The sequence below is a fragment of the Pleurodeles waltl genome, chromosome 6 (assembly GCF_031143425.1).
Source record: "Pleurodeles waltl isolate 20211129_DDA chromosome 6, aPleWal1.hap1.20221129, whole genome shotgun sequence".
In the NCBI taxonomy this organism is placed as follows: Eukaryota; Metazoa; Chordata; class Amphibia; order Caudata; family Salamandridae; genus Pleurodeles; species Pleurodeles waltl.
In genome coordinates this window covers 1362954827-1362972753 of record NC_090445.1, presented here as the reverse complement: position 1 = coordinate 1362972753, position 17927 = coordinate 1362954827, and positions in this window count along the sequence as shown.

Genomic DNA, 17927 nt, shown 5'->3' with positions numbered 1-17927 from the left:
GGGGAAAATTCCCTGTACGTATACTCCGTTTTGCAAAGGTTTAACAAAGAAGGGGAGAGGAGGTTACAACCAGTTACAACTGGTTCTGGGAGTGCCCCCTCTCTCCTCCAGCACACGTTCCAAACATCAGTTGGGGGGTAGACGACCCTTTTGTGTGAGGCCAGGGCACAGCCTTTACAGATGCATGTGTGCCCCACCTCCCCCTTCTCTCAGCCCAGGAAGACCATTCAAAATAAAGATGCACCTCTGTGACACCTCCACCCTCCATGTGTACCTCCAGGCTATCTAAAAAGTATCCACAAAGCCCAACTGTCATTCTGCTCAGACATGGATTGGAGTCAAGCTGCAAAACACCAGAGTCATTAGCACAGAGAAATGCTCACTTTCTAGAAGTGGCATATCTGTAATTATTATAATATATATACATACCACCCTGCCAATAGGGCTAGCTAAGGCCTACATTAGGGGTGATTTACATGTAGTAAAAGGGGAGTTCTGGTGCTGGCAAGTACATTTTGCCAGGTGCCTGTGGCACTAAACTGTGCACACAGGCCCTGTGCTAGCAAGCCTGAGACAGGTTTGAAAGGCTACTTTTGTTGGTGGGGCAAGCAGTGCTGCAGGCCCACTAGTAGCATTTAAATACAGGCCCTGGGTATAGGGTTAACACTGTACAAGGGACTTACAGGTAAATCAAATATGCCAATTAGGTTTAAGCCAATCATATCAACTTTAGTAGTGAGAACACCTGCACTTTAGCACTGATCAGCAGTGATAAGTGCTCAGAGTCCTAGAGCCAATAGCAAGAGGTCATAAAAAATAGGAGGAAGGAGGCAAAAAGTCTGGAGATGAACCAGCAAAAAGGGCCAGTTCCAGCACTTTATATAGGCACTACATGGGACGTGGTGTCAAAAGCTGCTGACCAATCCAATGAAATCAGAATATTTTAATCCCAGAATCAATGGAAGGCATTTGCTGCTATAACTAGCATTGTATCAGTTCTGTATTATGCTTGAAAGCCTGATTGGGGTTTAATATGTTGTTCATTTTAATGAACTGCATAAGTTGAGAGTTGACAGTTCTTTCAACAGTTTGTGCCTGAAATTATTGCAGGGAGATAGGTTGACAAATAGTGAGTGTAATTCTATCAGCAATTGTTTTCATCAACAGTCATGTAACTATTGCCCACTTTCAGAACCTGGGAACAGTGAACAATTCAAGTGAGAGGTTGCAGAAAGCAGTAAATTTATGAATTATAATAATAAACCTTTGATGGTGCACGGTTTCAAAGATCCAGAAAGATTTTTAGATGTAATTTGCTCAGCTAGTACCAGAGAAAAGGAAGAGATAATGTTCGATGTCATACAGCCCACCCTAGGCAGAGCAAGCAAGATACAATTTCATAGGTATTACCTCAAGGACATGACAAAACCTAATGGCCCCCCCTGTAAAGTACATGGAGCCGCCCCCCTACTCAGGGCTCACAGATCTATGAAGTGGTATGACAGACCCATGTGAAAACTGCAAGGCACAGTCTTAGAAATTGATTTTTTGTCAATCCTTACTGTTGTAATTAAGAGAGGAATCAATGCTGGAGAATCAGGCCCTCACTACGACTTCAGCAGTCTTTTGGAAGAACCACCATTGTCAGGGGCACGCAAAGACCGGCATATTAGGACTCACCCAAGGATTTTCATCCATTTAAGGGCGGAAACCGACACAGTCAGCTTGAACGACAGTGGGTGAGAGGCGGTTACACCACCAGCACTGCAACGCCAAAAGGACTCCACCCACCATATTACGAAATGTAATACGGCACAGTGGTTCCTGCACAGTGGTGCGGTGAGGGCGGTGGAAATGCAGACACCCATCCCCTCTCAGATGACCACCTCGCATAGACAGGTAGGTGGACCATCTGAAAGGAGGGGTGTTGTGTGCATGTGAGTGGTGGGTGCGTGTCTGTGTAGTGGTATGGGTGTGCGTGAGTGCGCGTGTGTATGTATGCATGCATGGAGGGTGTGTGTGTCTAAATGGAAGTGGAGGGGGTGTCGGGTGCGAGTGAGTAGGTGTGTGTATTAGAATGCATGCGAGTAGGGGTGTTTCTATGGGTGTGTGCAAGCGAGTGTGTGTGTGTGTGTCAGGGAGTGTCTTGATGAGTGGGAGTGCTTGTATGAAAGTGTGCAGATGAGTGAGGGTGCATGTATGAAGGTGTGCTGATGAGTGAGGGTGCATGTATGAAGGTGTGCAGATGAGTGGGAGTACGTGTGCTGGCGACAGGAATGGAGAGTCCTGTCGCCGGGTGCATTACAGTTATTGTGACGGTGCGACCCCCACGAAAAGCCTGGCGGTGTGCCAACTCGTAATACAGATGGCGGTCTTATGGTTGCCGCCAGACTGGAGGTGCTCACCTCCGGCCCATCGGTCCAACCACTCTGCCGGTACGGGCAGCATTGTGGAGGTTTGGCTTCAGCCAAACCGCCGCAGTCATAATACAGTGGTCTTCACAGTGGGGGTATGACCGCCATCGCGAGTGTGTCTGATGTCCGCCACACTCGTAATGAGGGGCTCAGTCTTTATTGTATGTCTCCTCTGCTCCACTGCCTTCCACAGAATTCCCACTTCACAAAAGAACCATACCCATAATTCTCCACTGTGAGGAACTTAAACACAGTTAATTCCACCATGAAAGGTAAAAATAAGGGAAAGGTACTCCAGGTTCAAAATATATTAAGCACACTCTGCTTTCCAATTAAAGTAAATAGTACCTGTGTTCTTGTAGTGATTTTGTTGACACAGTTGTAGCTAGAATCTCGCACCTTGTAAGATGAAAATCGTGATGAAGTGTGGAAGACACAGAAGTGGAGGAGACTCTGACTGCTGCCTTACACAGTATACCTTGCCACTGATGTTGTAATTAAGAGAGAAACCACTGCTGGAGAATCAGTGTTTATTGTACGTCGTCTGTGCTCCACCGCTTTCCAGAGAATCCCCACTTCACAGATTAGAACCATCCCCAGCATTCTAAGGCAGACTTCAATACAACTATCAGAATGCTCCAGATACAATAAAGTGAAGGAGACAAGGAGATGTACTACCTACTTTAACCTTTGGAACAATGATTACAGAATTGTTGAACTAAATATGAAACATAAAGATATAACAGTTACCTTCTTTCTAAAGCTAGTCTATAACTTCTCATTAGTATAGACTTCGTCAACCACCATTTTATGTTTTTAATCCTGAGTTTTAACACCTGATTTTGTGTTTCTATAAACCAAGGATTCTTAACATATGATGTGTATTACTATTGATAACGCGTCCCTTTATGATAATTTATTACACATCAGGACTCGTTTTAGGCCAATGAATCTTTTGACCCAGTTGAGAGACACCTTAGGACGAGATAGCTAATCAATATGTCAATCAATACGTCAATAATGTCATCAATATTTATAACCACAATGCATTTTACTTTAGTCAAATACATTAATCAACTCAAGACACTATCATGACCTTGCAGTCATGAATAACCACACCAGTTTAGTAGAATTTTATGAGTTTTATTCCCTATTAGTTACAATTCTAAAAGCAGATGTGTTAATCTCAAAACCAAGAAACAAAATAGCATGGTCACAATATGGCAACTCTGATAAGATTTAATTAAAGCAAAAATCACAAACATCAGAACATAACACGGCGTGAACATAGATCAATTTTGGCAGAGTATCATTAACGCGTCAGTTCAACAAAGCATAGATTCAGTCGTTTCTCTATTTGCGTCAGCTTAGTGAGCACCTGTCCTGACCACTGATTAGCATTAGCATGTTGGGCTTCATGCAAAACAATTTAGAACACCAATTTAGAAAACATCTAGCTATTGTCTCTGTCAAAAGTAAGCAGTTGGTACCTAGAAAGGAAAAGCAAACAGACAAATCACAATTTCATTGTCATAGTTACCCTCCAAGGTTTTAGGTCAGCACTCAGGTTCAGTCTTCATCTTCAGGACATCAGTTGATTCGCCATCAGTCAAAACTCAGCGATGGGGTAAAAAAAGGGGCACTTCCCTCATAAGGAGGCAAAGTGTAAAATGGGCAATCGAAGGAAGAGGATGGTTTTAAGTAAACCAATAAGTCACCAAACAGAGTGACAAAGTTTCTGGATAAAATCAATAGCATTCCCTAACACCTTCCAAATGGCTCCTTGTGTCAAGTGTTTTTATCCCTTTTTCGTTGTACATTCCCCTAAAATTCAATTGGCTAAGGGGTTGCACCACACTATCTCTACCCAATTAGATAACAGATGATGTCATTAATCTTTCACCCCACATTAGTTCACAGATCTCTTATTGGTCCATATGATTGACGTCTTCAGAGGTAGCACGTCCGGTGTGATTTCATCCTTCTGTAATTCTTTGCACATCTTTTGGTCAGTAGCTCCATTTTCCGTAGCAGTTTGAACGACCTTGTACATTATACTAATCTACACTGTTGCTATTTACTAAAACATTTCTACAAGCAGTATGAATTTCATGAGAACGGATCCACTATAGTTACATTCAGCTTCTAGTTGAGGAAAACAAGAGGTCATGTCCTTTTGCGAGTCAGCACACTGCACGTTTAGAAAACACATTTAATATGAGAGCCAGGCAGCTAAGCTTCGGCTCATGCTAACTTAAGGCCTAAAAGATTTATTTAACATAACTTTAATAACATAATCATTAGTAATTAGTACAAAACCATTCTTTAATACAAATATTCATGAGCATTAGTCATTTTCATTAGTCCCCGTATACATTGGCGGCCATTCCCCATGGTCACATTTCAAGTGCATGTTTAAAGCAAAACACATTAATACAGTTTCTATGCGGAATTATCACACATTATTTCATAAACATTTCATGTTAATATGGATTATATAAACTACGCTCTCTCACTTTCAATTACAAGTGACTCTAACTCCTGCAACTTTAAGAACCCATTGTCTTATGTACCATTTCCTTTATTGATTTATTACACACTTGTATGATTCATTGTCTTTGTGTAATATGTGTGTGATGTAAAGCACTCTGTCATTTTACATTGGGATGAAAAGCTCCTTTTGACCTTAATGAAATCACAAGTAGAGACATCATATGACCTTTGACCCTGAATTTTTTCAGGAGATCTTGACCGCAACCCTGGCGACATCACAGTAAGTGACATCACTGAAGTTCTATAATTATTCTATGCATATATAACAACACAACACATACACGTCTACTTTAGATATCACACATATTAGGGAGTTGACATGATCTTTGAAGGTTGTGGGGCATAATATTTGCCCAAATTGTAGTGACCCAGTGAAGCATGTAAGCCAGACATCTTCTAAGAGGGTTAGGGGGCCTGCCCCAAGAAATGTTTTTTAAAAATTGAGTCAAATAGTGCATTTTTAAGCACAATGTTCACATAACGTTGCTGGAAAGTCAAGGGCTCTGAAATAACACTTTAAATATTCAAGTTCTTAAATGGTGTGCCAAGCCAATTGAATTGGACACACCACTGAGGTTGACACCATTTTATCTAAATAGGCTATGGCCATATATCAAAAAACACCTCCAGTGCGCCAGTGCCACCATTTTGTCATGGGTTCCTGCTTAGGCCAAAAACTACAAACAATATACCAGAGCCAGAATTCTGCTATTAATGCCATCCAAATACCATAAGTGACACCTATCAACAATTAGCTCAGTAAGCTAGGGCCAGCATTTTGTCATGGACCCCCCTTTCAAGTGGTCCCGTTGTCCTCACTCATGACAATAATTACCTTCAGTGTGATAGTGCCAGCATTTTGACACAGATGACAAGAATTTCCTCAAGTATGTCAGTTACAGCATTTTTCCACAGCTGCCCTATTTGCCAACAACTACATCTTGTATGCCAGTAGCAGCATTATATAATTGTGCCAAGAACTACCTTCAGAACTATTTACCTCTAGCATGCCAATACCAGTATTATACTAATATGCCAACAATTACCTCCTGTATGCCACTACTTTGTCAAAGGTGCCTGTCATACTAAGAATTGCCTCCAGTATGACAGTACCAGTATTTTGTTATGGGTTCTTCTATAAGACAAGAATTATTTTCAGTATGTCATAGCAAACTGCAGACTCAAAAGCATATTACCACATTCTCACTCATGCTCACTTACGTCCACTCCCTCGCTTATTTCTCACTCACACTCACTTATTCATTTTCACCAATGTGCACTCACTTTCACTCTTACTCTTACTCCCAAACTTTCACTCACTTTTACTTATCACTCACTCTGACTCAGGCATTCTCACTCATTCACAGTCACTCAAATGCACTTTATCTATCTCACACAAATACATTCTCACCCACAAGCACTCACACAAAACGCAATTAAAAACATTTTTACTTACCTACACTAGCAGAGAACATCCCTTTCTAGCTAATTGTGCTGCATCATGTTATTCACTATTAGTGTAACAAAAAAAATGGTAGAACATCAGGAGAGTGATGCCCCAACTGCCAAAAGGACAAGCAGCAACCCCTGGTGACCCCTAAATGACGTCCATGTCCGGGATAGATAGATAGAAAGACAGATAGACACGCAGACAGATAGATAGATAGATAGATAGATAGATAGATAGATAGATAGATAGATAGATAGATAGATAGGTAGATAGGTAGATAGATAGATAGATAGATAGATAGATAGATAGATAGATAGATAGATAGATAGATAGATAGATAGATAGATAGATAGATAGATAGATAGATAGATAGATAGATAGATAGATAATAGTGTCAACAGAACACAAACATGCAATGGCTTGGGCTGTGGCTCATTTCAAGTGAAGGATTTCACATGCAGTTGCACCGTGCATGCCTATGACAAGGCCCAACCCACCCTGAACTAAAGGAGACACCCAGAGCAGTGTCAGAGGGCAGGGCCAAAGGAACCTTTCTTTCAAGTCATTGTCTGCGATACTGTGCTTCCTATGTTTAAATATCAAAATACCTTATGAGTCGAGGCATTCTTTCAGAATTTTGTCAGGAATTATGATATTTAGGTGGTCATTACAACCCTGGCGGATGGTGATAAAGCGGCGGTAAGACCGCCAACAGGCCGGCGGAAACAAATTTGCAATTACGACCGTGGCGGAAACCGCCAACAAAGACAGCCACTTTAACACTCCGACCGCCACGGCGGTACAAACAAACAGCGCGGCGGTCACCGCCAACAGACAGGCGGAGGACAATGTACCGCCCACACTATTATGACAGGCCAATCTGCCACCTTTTCCGGGGAGGATTCACCGCGGATACACATACGTCGGAAACAGGAATCCCGAAGGAAAAACGCTCACCTTTACACACCCCACGAGGAACGAGGACGCCATGGATCCGGAACTCCAAATGCTACCTGCCATAGTCTTCCTGATCCTCTACCAGGAGCACGAATGCCGGCGGCGAAGACCACAGTGAGTACTGCACCTACGACACAGGGGAGGGGGAGGGAAAAAACAGGGACACACACACGTAACACCCCCACCCTCACCCACGACAACACACACACTAATGCATTTCAATGCATAACAGTTACACCCCCCAAACCCCCCGGAAGAATGCAAAGACAATAGAAAATGAGTGTAACCACTGTAATATATTAAAAGCAAGTAGCCAGAAATATATATATACACCATGTACAAAAATAAATACCAAGCATAGTAGTCCAGGTAGTGCTCTAATAAAGTCTGTGGAACACTGGGACTACACGGTATGGGCGAGGCCCACACAAGATCCCCGACCATGATGGAGAGAACACTACAGGGGCATCAGAGAGCAACTAAACAGGCACCTCAGGGGGAGGGAAAGGGGGGGGCACCTCAGCCGCTTGAGTGCACAACACCAAATCCACGAGGGGGCCACATGCCCACTGTTCCATCCTGGGGAGTGCAAAGCCACAGTCTCTCAAGTCTTTACAGTGGGTGGCTTGCCCACTGTTCAATCATGGGGAGTGCGAAGCCACAGTCTCACAAGTCTCTACAGTAGGTGGGTTTCCCACCGTTCAATCCTGGGGAGTGCAAAGCCACAGTCTCTCAAGTGGATGGATCTCTCCACTGGTTCTGGAGAGGGCATGGTGCCCAGAGTGCTTCATCCTGCTAAGGACAGAGGTAGTGCATGGATCTCTCCACTGGTGCATTGAGACGGCGGACCTTCATGGCCCAGCGGGGCTTTTGATGGTGGTCCTTCATGGCCCAGCGGGGCTTGTGCTGGCGGTGGTCTCCTGGGCAGGTGGGCTGGTGCTGGCAGGCCCCTCCTGGGCAGGTGGGCTGGTGCTGGCGGGCCCCTCCTGGGCAGGTGGGCTTGTGCTGGCGGTCCTGTCCTGGGCAGGTGGGCTTGTGCTGGCGGGCCTGTCATGGGCAGCTGGGCTTGTGCTTGTGGTCCTGTCCTGGGCAGCTGGGCTTGTGCTTGTGGTCCTGTCCTGGGCAGCTGGGCTTGTGCTTGCGGTCCTGTCCTGGGCAGGTGGGCTTGTGCTGGCGGGCCTGTCATGGGCAGCTGGGCTTGTGCTTGCGGTCCTGTCCTGGGCAGCTGGGCTTGTGCTTGTGGTCCTGTCCTGGGCAGCTGGGCTTGTGCTTGCGGTCCTGTCCTGGGCTGCTGGGCTTGTGCTGGCGGGCCTGTCCTGGGCAGCTGGGCTTGTGCTTGTGGTCCTGTCCTGGGCAGCTGGGCTTGTGCTGGCGGTCCTGTCCTGGGCAGCTGGGCTGGTGCTGGCGGTCTTGTCCTGGGCAGCTGGGCTGGTGCTGGAGGTGGCCTCCTGGGCAGCGGGGATGATGGCGGTCTTCTCTGCCGTGCTGCTCTTCTCAGACTTGCCGGCCCCACCTTGGAAGGCATCACAGCTGACTCCACACCCCCACCGGGACCCCTGGGAGCGACTTTGGTGGCTGGAGTCTTCCCCCTCTCCCGCCGGGCACTGGCCAACTTCTGATGCTTCACAGGTGGGGGACTGTCTGTGCTGTGGCTCCGTGCCACACTGGCTGCCCTGGTGGCCGGGGCACTCCAGATTCTGGTGACTACAGGCACCACTGGTCCCGGAGATGTTGTGGCTGAGGTGCTAGTTCGGGACCTAGGAGACGGACGGGGTGGGGGAGGTGTGGGAAAGAGGTCAAGGTTGGACAGGAAAAGTTTTTTGGACACACTGGGACGGGTAGCTGGAGGGGGTTTGGGAGTGGAGGAAGAGGTGGTGGTTGTAGGAGGTGTTCGTTTGCTGACTTTGGGTGAACGTGCATGCGCTGGAGGCTGTCGTGAGGTGGATGGCTGTTGGGTGGGTGTGTGCCTGCGTTTGTGTATCTTGGGAGGGGGCGTCACAGACACACTGGGAGAGGACACAGGGGACGTGTGAATGGTAGTGGGGGTGTTGACTGCATGTGAGCGGGGTGTGGTTGTGGGTGTGCTGGAGAGGGACGTAGTGGCTGTAGAGGTAGTGCATGCAGGTGTGAGTGTAGACGAGACTGGGAGGGAGGAGGGAGACGAGGAGGAGGGGGACACAGTGGAGGCAGTGGATGTTGGTGTGTCTGCATGTGTGTGATGCTTGCGTGAGTGCCTGTGGGATGTATGGTGCTTATGTTTGCCTGAGCTTCCCTTGTGTGTTGACGTGTGTGCATGCTGGTCTGTAGGTGTGCTTGGGATAGGCTGAGGTACAGGAGATTGGGTCGGGGTGGAGGAAGTTGGAGGGGGGAGGCTAGACACAGGGACAATGGCTGCCATCAGTGCTGAGGCCAGAGTCTGAAAAGTTCGCTGAAGGGCCGCCTGACCAGAATGAATGCCCTCCAGGAATACATTTGTTTGTTGCAACTGCCTTTCTACACCCTGGATGGCATTCAAAATGGTAGACTGCCCAACAGTGAGGGACCTGAGGAGGTCAATGGCCTCCTCACTGAGGGCAGCAGGGGTGACTGGGGCAGGGCCTGAGGTGCCTGGGGCGAAGGTGATGCCCACCCTCCCGGGTGAGCGGACACGGGGCGAAGGCTGAGGGGCTGCTGGGAGGGCGGTGCTGGAAGGGGGGGTGGCGGCTGCACCTGTAGATGGGGGTGGCACAGATGTTGCCGCCACCACAAGGGAGCTCCCATCAGAGGACGAGTCCGTGTCACTGGTCTCAGCTCCTGTCCCCGCCGTGGAGCTCCGCTCGCCCTCCGTCCCACTGGTGAAGTCTGAGTCCGTAGTGTGGCCCTCCATGGCCATGTGGGATGCAGCCCCCTGGTGCTCCGGTGCCACTGCTCCTCCGCCTGATGATGCTAATGCACACAAGAACAGGGAGACCACAAAAATGGGGGGGAGAGACAGAAGAAAGACATGTTGAGTGCATGCATTACCGCTACCGTTGGCGGACATGACAGACACACAAGCCCCCTGCACTACGCAGCGCTCTTGGGCTCCACTGTTCAATTCCTGGGAAATGGCCTACAAGGCTATGGATGACATCTGCACACATTGGTGACACAGGGGCATGACTAGGTGTACTTGGCACTCTACAGAGGTGGTGTGGGGTGCCAAATGGCCTGCCTTACGGAGGGACCTTGTCTACGGAACTCGCCCTGGCCTAGGGAAAACCACAGCCCACCTCCCCCACCCAGACACCTCCACTGCGCGCAAAGTCAGCAGAATGAGAGTGTACTCACCCACTTGTGGCTGCTGTGATGCCCTCAAGCGCCCATCCAACTCTGGGTAGGCCACCGCCAGGATCCTGAACATCAGGGGGATCATGGTGCGACGGGCACCCCTCCCACGTTGGGAGGCCATCCCCAACTGAGCCTCTGCGTCTTCTTGCTCCAGCGGCGAATGTCCTCCCATATTTTCCGGTAGTGGGTGCTACGTCTGTGGTAGACCCCCAGGGTCCGGACGTCCTTGGCGATGGCACACCAAAAATCTTTTTTCTGGTGGGCGCTGACCTACATGAAATGTACTGGGGGAAGAGTAGGTAAATACCAACTGCACCGTCAAAGTGATAGGCCCCCATCCCTACCCTTGCCATGTGGCACATGCATTCACTGTTGTTTCATGCATGCCGCACTCTCCCCCCTTCCTTCTTACATCCAGCCCTCTCCACACAGGCATAGCCCATACAACATGCTCCCTGTGTACTTACCTGTTTGTCTGGAGGACCGTAGAGTAGCGTGTACTGGGGGAGTTTCTCCAACTCCTCCGATGTGAACGCAGGGGCCCTTTCCCCAGACACTCGAGCCATTGTCTCTTCCAGACCAAGGTCACAGCAGCACTTGCAGTGTAGGTCCTCTCCTGTCGAAGATCAGGTATCGAGTGATTGAACAGATAGAAAATGGCAGTCACGTCCGCAGCGGTGCGTACCGTCACCGCCGGCATACATTGTCAGTGGCTCCTGGGACCCATAGGGTCCAATGTTAACCAATGCAGCATTGCGCCGCGGTCTTTGACCGCCAAACGCGACGGTGTACAACGCCAGCACAGTTACCTCACATCCCATTGTCCCACTTTAGAGGTCAGGCAGCCGCCATTTCAGAGGCCCACATGGCTTAATTTTCAACTGCATCACACATACCTAGGCCTAGACTCAACACACATACAGGCCACCTTTTGTGTATGAATGGTGTTCTGTGTAAACTGTGGGTACGTACCTCTGAGTTGTTTGACTCTGTGCTCGCTGTTGTCCTACATAGGCACCGTCCGCTGGGACATGTGAGGAGATGGCGGCATCCTCCGGTGTACCGACCGTTGGTGGACCTGTCGACAATGGAGGAGCGACATGTGATTATCACATACATGCTTGACCGTGCCACAATCCAGGAACTGTGTACCCAGTTGGAGCCAGACCTGATGTCAGCAATCCGCCATCCCACAGGAATCCTCCCTCAAGTGCAGGTGCTGTCAGTGCTCCATTTCCTTGCAAGTGGGTCATTTCAAACAACAGTGGCCATTGCATCACGGATGTCCCAGGCTATGTTTTGCAACGTATTGTCCAGAGTGTTGGCTGCCCTTCTGAAACACATGCAGAGCTACATCGTTTTCCCTCAGGTGGAGGATTTGCCTACAGTTAAAGGTGATTTCTATGCCCTGGTACACATCCCCAACATCATAGGTGCCATTGATGGGACCCATGTGGCTTTGGTCCCCCCCACAGGAGTGAACAGGTGTACAGAAACCGGGAGAGTTATAATTCAATGAATGTACAGATGGTATGTTTGGCAGACCAGTACATCTCCCATGTGAATGCCATGTTCCCTGGCTTAGTGCATGATGCCTACATCCTGCGGAATAGCAGCATCCCTTATGTGAAGGGTCAACTCCAGAGACACCGTGTGTGGCTATTAGGTGAGCACCTGGAAGCAAGACAGTGGGAATGGTTGTCTGGGTCTGGGGATATCCCTACAGGTTAGTGCGTGTCTAACAGTTGTCCCTTGCCATTTGCAGGTGACTCTGGTTACCCCAACCTGTCATGGCTACAGTGAGGAACCCCAGGACAAGGGCAGAGGAACGCTACAATGAGGCCCATGGGCGAACTAGGAGGGTGATCGAGCAGACCTTCGGCCTCCTGAAGGCCAGGTTCCGGTGCCTCCATATGACAGGTGGTTCCCTATTCTACTCATCAAAGAAGGTGTGCCAGATCATCGTGGCCTGCTGTATGCTTCACAACTTGGCTTTGCGACGACAGGTACCTTTTCTGCAGGAGGATGGTCAAGATGGCGGTGTTGTGGCAGCTGTGGAGCCTGTGGACAGTGAAGACGAGGAAGCAGAGGAAGAAGACATGAACAACAGGGACTCCGTGATCCAGCAATATTTTGAGTGAGACACAGGTAAGAGTACAGACCTGCCTACTACATGTACTTTAACACTACTACCTCTCTACTGTCTGTCGTTTTCACCCAGCGTATGGTCACTGAGTTGTCACTTTCCCTTACAATTTCACAGATGTGGGTCCCACTGTGTGACATCTGTTTAGATTCCTCATGGACTAGAGCTGTGTGACATAGGTATGTTGACATTACAATTGAAAGAGCATTTTGTCACTGTAATTGCTAATACACTATTTCAAAATCACAGACAGACTCCAGATTGTTTTGTGCTTTAAGTGTGTTTATTTAAGTGCTCAACATTGGAGGGGGTAGTAAAATGGTCAGGGGTGATGGTGGAGGAATGTCCATGACAGAATCCAGTCTATTGGTCTCACAGGTGCATTGTCCAAAGGGGCATAGGAAGTGGAGCTGGGGCAGTTTAAGTATGGACAGGGTGACAAAGTGGGACAGTAGGATGACAATCAGGGTGGTCTCATTTCTTGGCGGGGGTCTTGGCATTGTGCTCTGTCTTGTTCCTGGATCTCAGGGACCGTTTGCAGGGTGGTTCTCCCTCTGCAGGAGGTGGGGTGCTGGTATGGTGGTCTTGTGGCGGGGCGTCCTGTCCACTAGCGCCGGCGGAGGTGGTGGACAGTTCATCGTCCATGCTAGTGTCAGGGGCCCCTTGTAGTGCCACAGTGTCCCTCCTGGTGTTCACAAGTTCCTTCACCACCCCTACGATGGTGCCCAGGGTGGAGCTGATGGTTCTGAGTTCCTCCCTGAAGCCCATATACTGTTCCTGCTTCAGGCGCTGGGTCTCCTGAAACTTGGCCAGTACTGTTGCCATTGTCTCCTGGGAGAGGTGGTAGGCTCCCATGATGGAGGAGAGGGCCTCGTGGAGAGTGGGTTCCCTTGGTCTGTCCGCCCCCTGTCGCACAGCAGCCCTCCCAGTTCCCCTGTGTTCCTGGGCCTCCGTCCCCTGGACCGTGTGCCCACTGCCACTGCCCCCAGGTCCCTGTTGTTGTTGGGGTGGTGGGTTAGCCTGGGTTCCCTGTTGTGGTGGACACACAGCTGATTGACGTGTTCTGGGGACGGAGGTATGGGCCCGCTGGGTGGGTGCTGTGCTGGTGTTTCCAGAGGGGGGAAGCTCTGTGGTGGCCTGTGACTGGGTGAGGGGAACCGACTGTCCAGAGGTCCCCGATGGGCCGGGCTGGTCATCTAGATCCAGTTGGACAGAGCTGCTGTCATCACTGTGGGCCTCTTCTGTTGGTGGTGTGGACATGTGTGGACCCTCCTGTCCGGTGACGTTGGGTAGGGGTCCTGCAGGAGTATAAAAGGATGGTTATTACATCTGTGTGTGCCATGGTGTGCAATGGGTGGGTGACCGTATACCCCAGTGCTTGCATTCCTGTGTGGGACCTTGTGTGATGATGGTTTAGGGGTGTATGGGTATGTGCAGTGGGCATGCTTTAGTGATGGGTGTCCATGCTTTGTTGTTGCATGCAGGGCTTGGTGTTGGGATGGGTGGTTTGTGATGTTGGGACATATGTGAGGAGTTGGAGTTCTGGGGGTGAGGGTGGGGGTATGTGCTGGCATGCAGGTAGGGTCGGGGATGTATTAGTTAAGATTTGTCTTACCAGAGTCCATTCCGCCACCTACTCCTGCGAGGCCCTCAGGATGCAGAATCGCCAAGACCTGCTCCTCCCATGTTGTTAGTTGTGGTTGAGGAGGTGGGGATCCACCGCCAGTCCGCTGAACCGCCAGGTGGTGTCTTGAGACCACGGAACGCACCTTCCCCCGTAGGTCGTTCCACCTCTTCCTGATGTCCTCCCGATTTCTTGGGTGCTGTCCACTATTCTTCGCCATAGCTCCATCTTCCTTGCAATGGAGGTGTGCTGCACCTGTGATCCGAATAGCATGCCTCTACCCGGACGATTTCCTCCACCATGACCCTGAGCTCCTCCTCAGAGAACCTGGGGTGTCTTTGCCGTGCCATGTGGTGGTGTAGGTGATGTGTGGGGTGGACTGTGTGGTGATAAGTGTGATAAGTGTGCTGATATGTAGTGGTGTTTGTGGAGGTACGTGGAAGTTCTGTGGGTAATGGTGTTGTGTGCCTGTGGATGCTGTTGTTCTTGCTGGTGGTGTCTCTCTCTGGCCTTCTGTCGGTAATTTGTGTCATAGGGGTTTGTGGGTGAAGGGGATGTGTGTTTTATATTGTATTGGGTGTGTGGGAGTGGTGTGTGTATGTGTATCAGGTGTGTGTATTTGGAATTGTCCAATGTGGCTGTGTTTTGTAAATGTGTGTGTATTTTGAGCGCGGAGGTGTGTACCGCCAATGGAATACCGCGGTTGAAAGACCGCCGCGTGGATTCTTGGGTCGTGATAGTGTGGGCGTATTTCTGTTGGCGTGACGGTGGAGGTTTTGTTATGGCCAGTTTATCACTGACCTTTGGTGTGGCGGACTTGTGTGGGCGTCTGAATTTTGGCGGATTCCGGACTGTGGGTCATAATAGCTGTGGCGGATTTCTGCGGCGGCGGCGATGTGTTGGCGGTCTTCTGCACGCCGGTAAGCGGCATTTGCTGCCAATGTTGTAATGAGGGCCTTAGTGTGGCACTCAGAAAAACCTTCCCTCCTGAAGAGAGACACGTTAAACCCCAGCTGAGGGCAGAAGAATACACCTCACACCTACACTCAGGATAAACGCCAGAGCACCGTAGTGCCTTGGCAACATGTTTTACACATTTAAAAGAAATAAACTTTATCAATCAATCAATCACTGAAGTGATTTTAATAATGCAAATTATATAGGCTCAAAGCACTTTTCTTTGACTAGGCCAAACAGATTGTTCACTTACATTAGATTGCTTGCACCTCTCTGACCCTGTGGAACTTGCTGTTTTTAGTTATTGGCACTTGGTAAAGAGATAGGCCAGTGGTGATCCACTATATCGGATGTGATAATATTGCACATGAATAATTTAATAACCACTATATTGAAAGGATATATATAGTTACTATTCGTAATTCCACTTATGCTTATGTCCTAGGATAATTATGGGTGGAGATTAGAACACCATATATATAATTACTTTACAATACAATGGTGGTTTGATGTAATGGATGCAACATCATTGCAGGTTGATATTAACAACCTCATTAGAGTGTCGTCCGTAGGCCAAGGAAAGTAAATCACCTTGTACCTTATTCCTTTCGCATTCAAATAAACACTGGCACCCGAGACAAACATTTTGCAGTGGTTCACATCGACTAGCTTCAAGGGAGACCACTTTCATAATAAATTTGTTTCTTATTTAAAAGTTCATGTCTGTTTCCATGTGCGGCACGGGTGTTGGTACTATCCAAAGTAATTGTATTCAGTTTTTAAACTGCGGAAGTATGTTAGGTTATTGTCTTAAGACTCACACTCATCAGTCACAGAAGTAATGTAACTCACTGAGCCATCTGGTTGGCTAATTATCAGATCTCAGGACATGGTCAAATTAATAAAAGTCACTCTAATCTGCCACCACTCACTTGATTCAGGTGTGCGTGACTTTTTTACTCAACGTATAGTGAAAAGTAAGGCTGGATTTATTCATAGCCCTGACTGCAGATTACATGGATCTTGACGGGCAATATATTTTCATTAGCAAAAGACAGGAAAAAAAACACCAACAGTATGCTGTCATTTTTAGTCTTATGGCGGGTGAACAAACAGGAAAATCCATTCACTTCAACTTTCAGAAAAGAACACTCAGCAGCATTTATACAATACCCTCCTAACCCCTGCCCACGTGCTACACTCTGAAATTATGCTGAACATTGACAACCAAGGCGCACTTCACTTAAAAACACTGTCGCCATCAAAGCTTCAGCAAGGAATCTCTGATACACATAAATGAGAAATGTAAGTAGAGGGGCAGTATTTCTTGAAGTAAAATAGAACTGGCTTGGAAAAGACCAAGGAAGTAATTCAATTCTGTCACATTCTCTTCTCACTTACCATTGATGGCCATGGCAAGACCTGTATGAGGCTGGCCTGGTTTATAGTGGGTACCTTGTGGTACTTACACTCCGTGCCAGGTCCAGTTATCCCTTATTAGTATAATAGAGGTGTTTCTAGCAGCTTAGGCTGATAGAAGGTAGCTATGGCAAAGCTTAGGCTGAACTAGGAGACATGCAAAGCTCCTACTATACCACTTATATCATATAGCACAATATCATAAGAAAACACAATACACAGAGTTACTAAAAATAAAGGTACTTTATTTTTATGACAATATGCCAAAAGTATCTCAGTGAGTACCCTCAGTTAGAAGGTAAGTAATATACACATGTCATATGTACAGAAACCCAAAACAGGTAAGTACTAGTAAGAAAAGTAATGCAAACAGTGTAGAATTACAATAGGATGCAATAGGTGAACATCCCCAGCCCTTCACACCTATTTCCAAAGGGAGAGGGTGTAACACCCTCTCTCAGAGGAAATCCTTTGTTCTGCCTTCCTGGGCCGGGGCTGCCCAGACCCCAGGAGGTCAGAATCCTGTCTGAGGGGTTGGCAGCAGTTGCAGTGGAAACCCCGGAAAGACAGTTTGGCAGTACCCAGGTTCTGTGCTAGAGACCCAGGGGATCATGGAATTGTCCCCCCAATAGCAGAATGGTATTGGGGGGACAATTCCATCATCTTAGACATGTTACATGGCCATGTTCGGAGTTACCATTGTGACGCTATACATAGGTAGTGACCTATGTATAGTGCACGCACGTAATGGTGTCCCCGCTCTCACAAAGTTTGGGGAATTTGCCCTGAACAATGTGGGGGCACCTTGGCTAGTGCCAGGGTGCCCACACACTAAGTAACTTTGCACCTAACCTTCACCAAGTGAGGTTAGACATATAGGTGACTTATAAGTTACTTATGTGCAGTGAAAACTGGCTGTGAAATAACGTGGACATTATTTCACTCAGGCTGCAGTGGCAGGCCTGTGTAAGAATTGTCTGGGCTCCCTATGGGTGGCAAAAGAAATGCTGCAGCCTATAGGGATCTCCTGGAACCCCAATACCCTGGGTACCTAAGTACCATAGACAAGGGAATTATATGGGTGTACCAGTGTGCTAA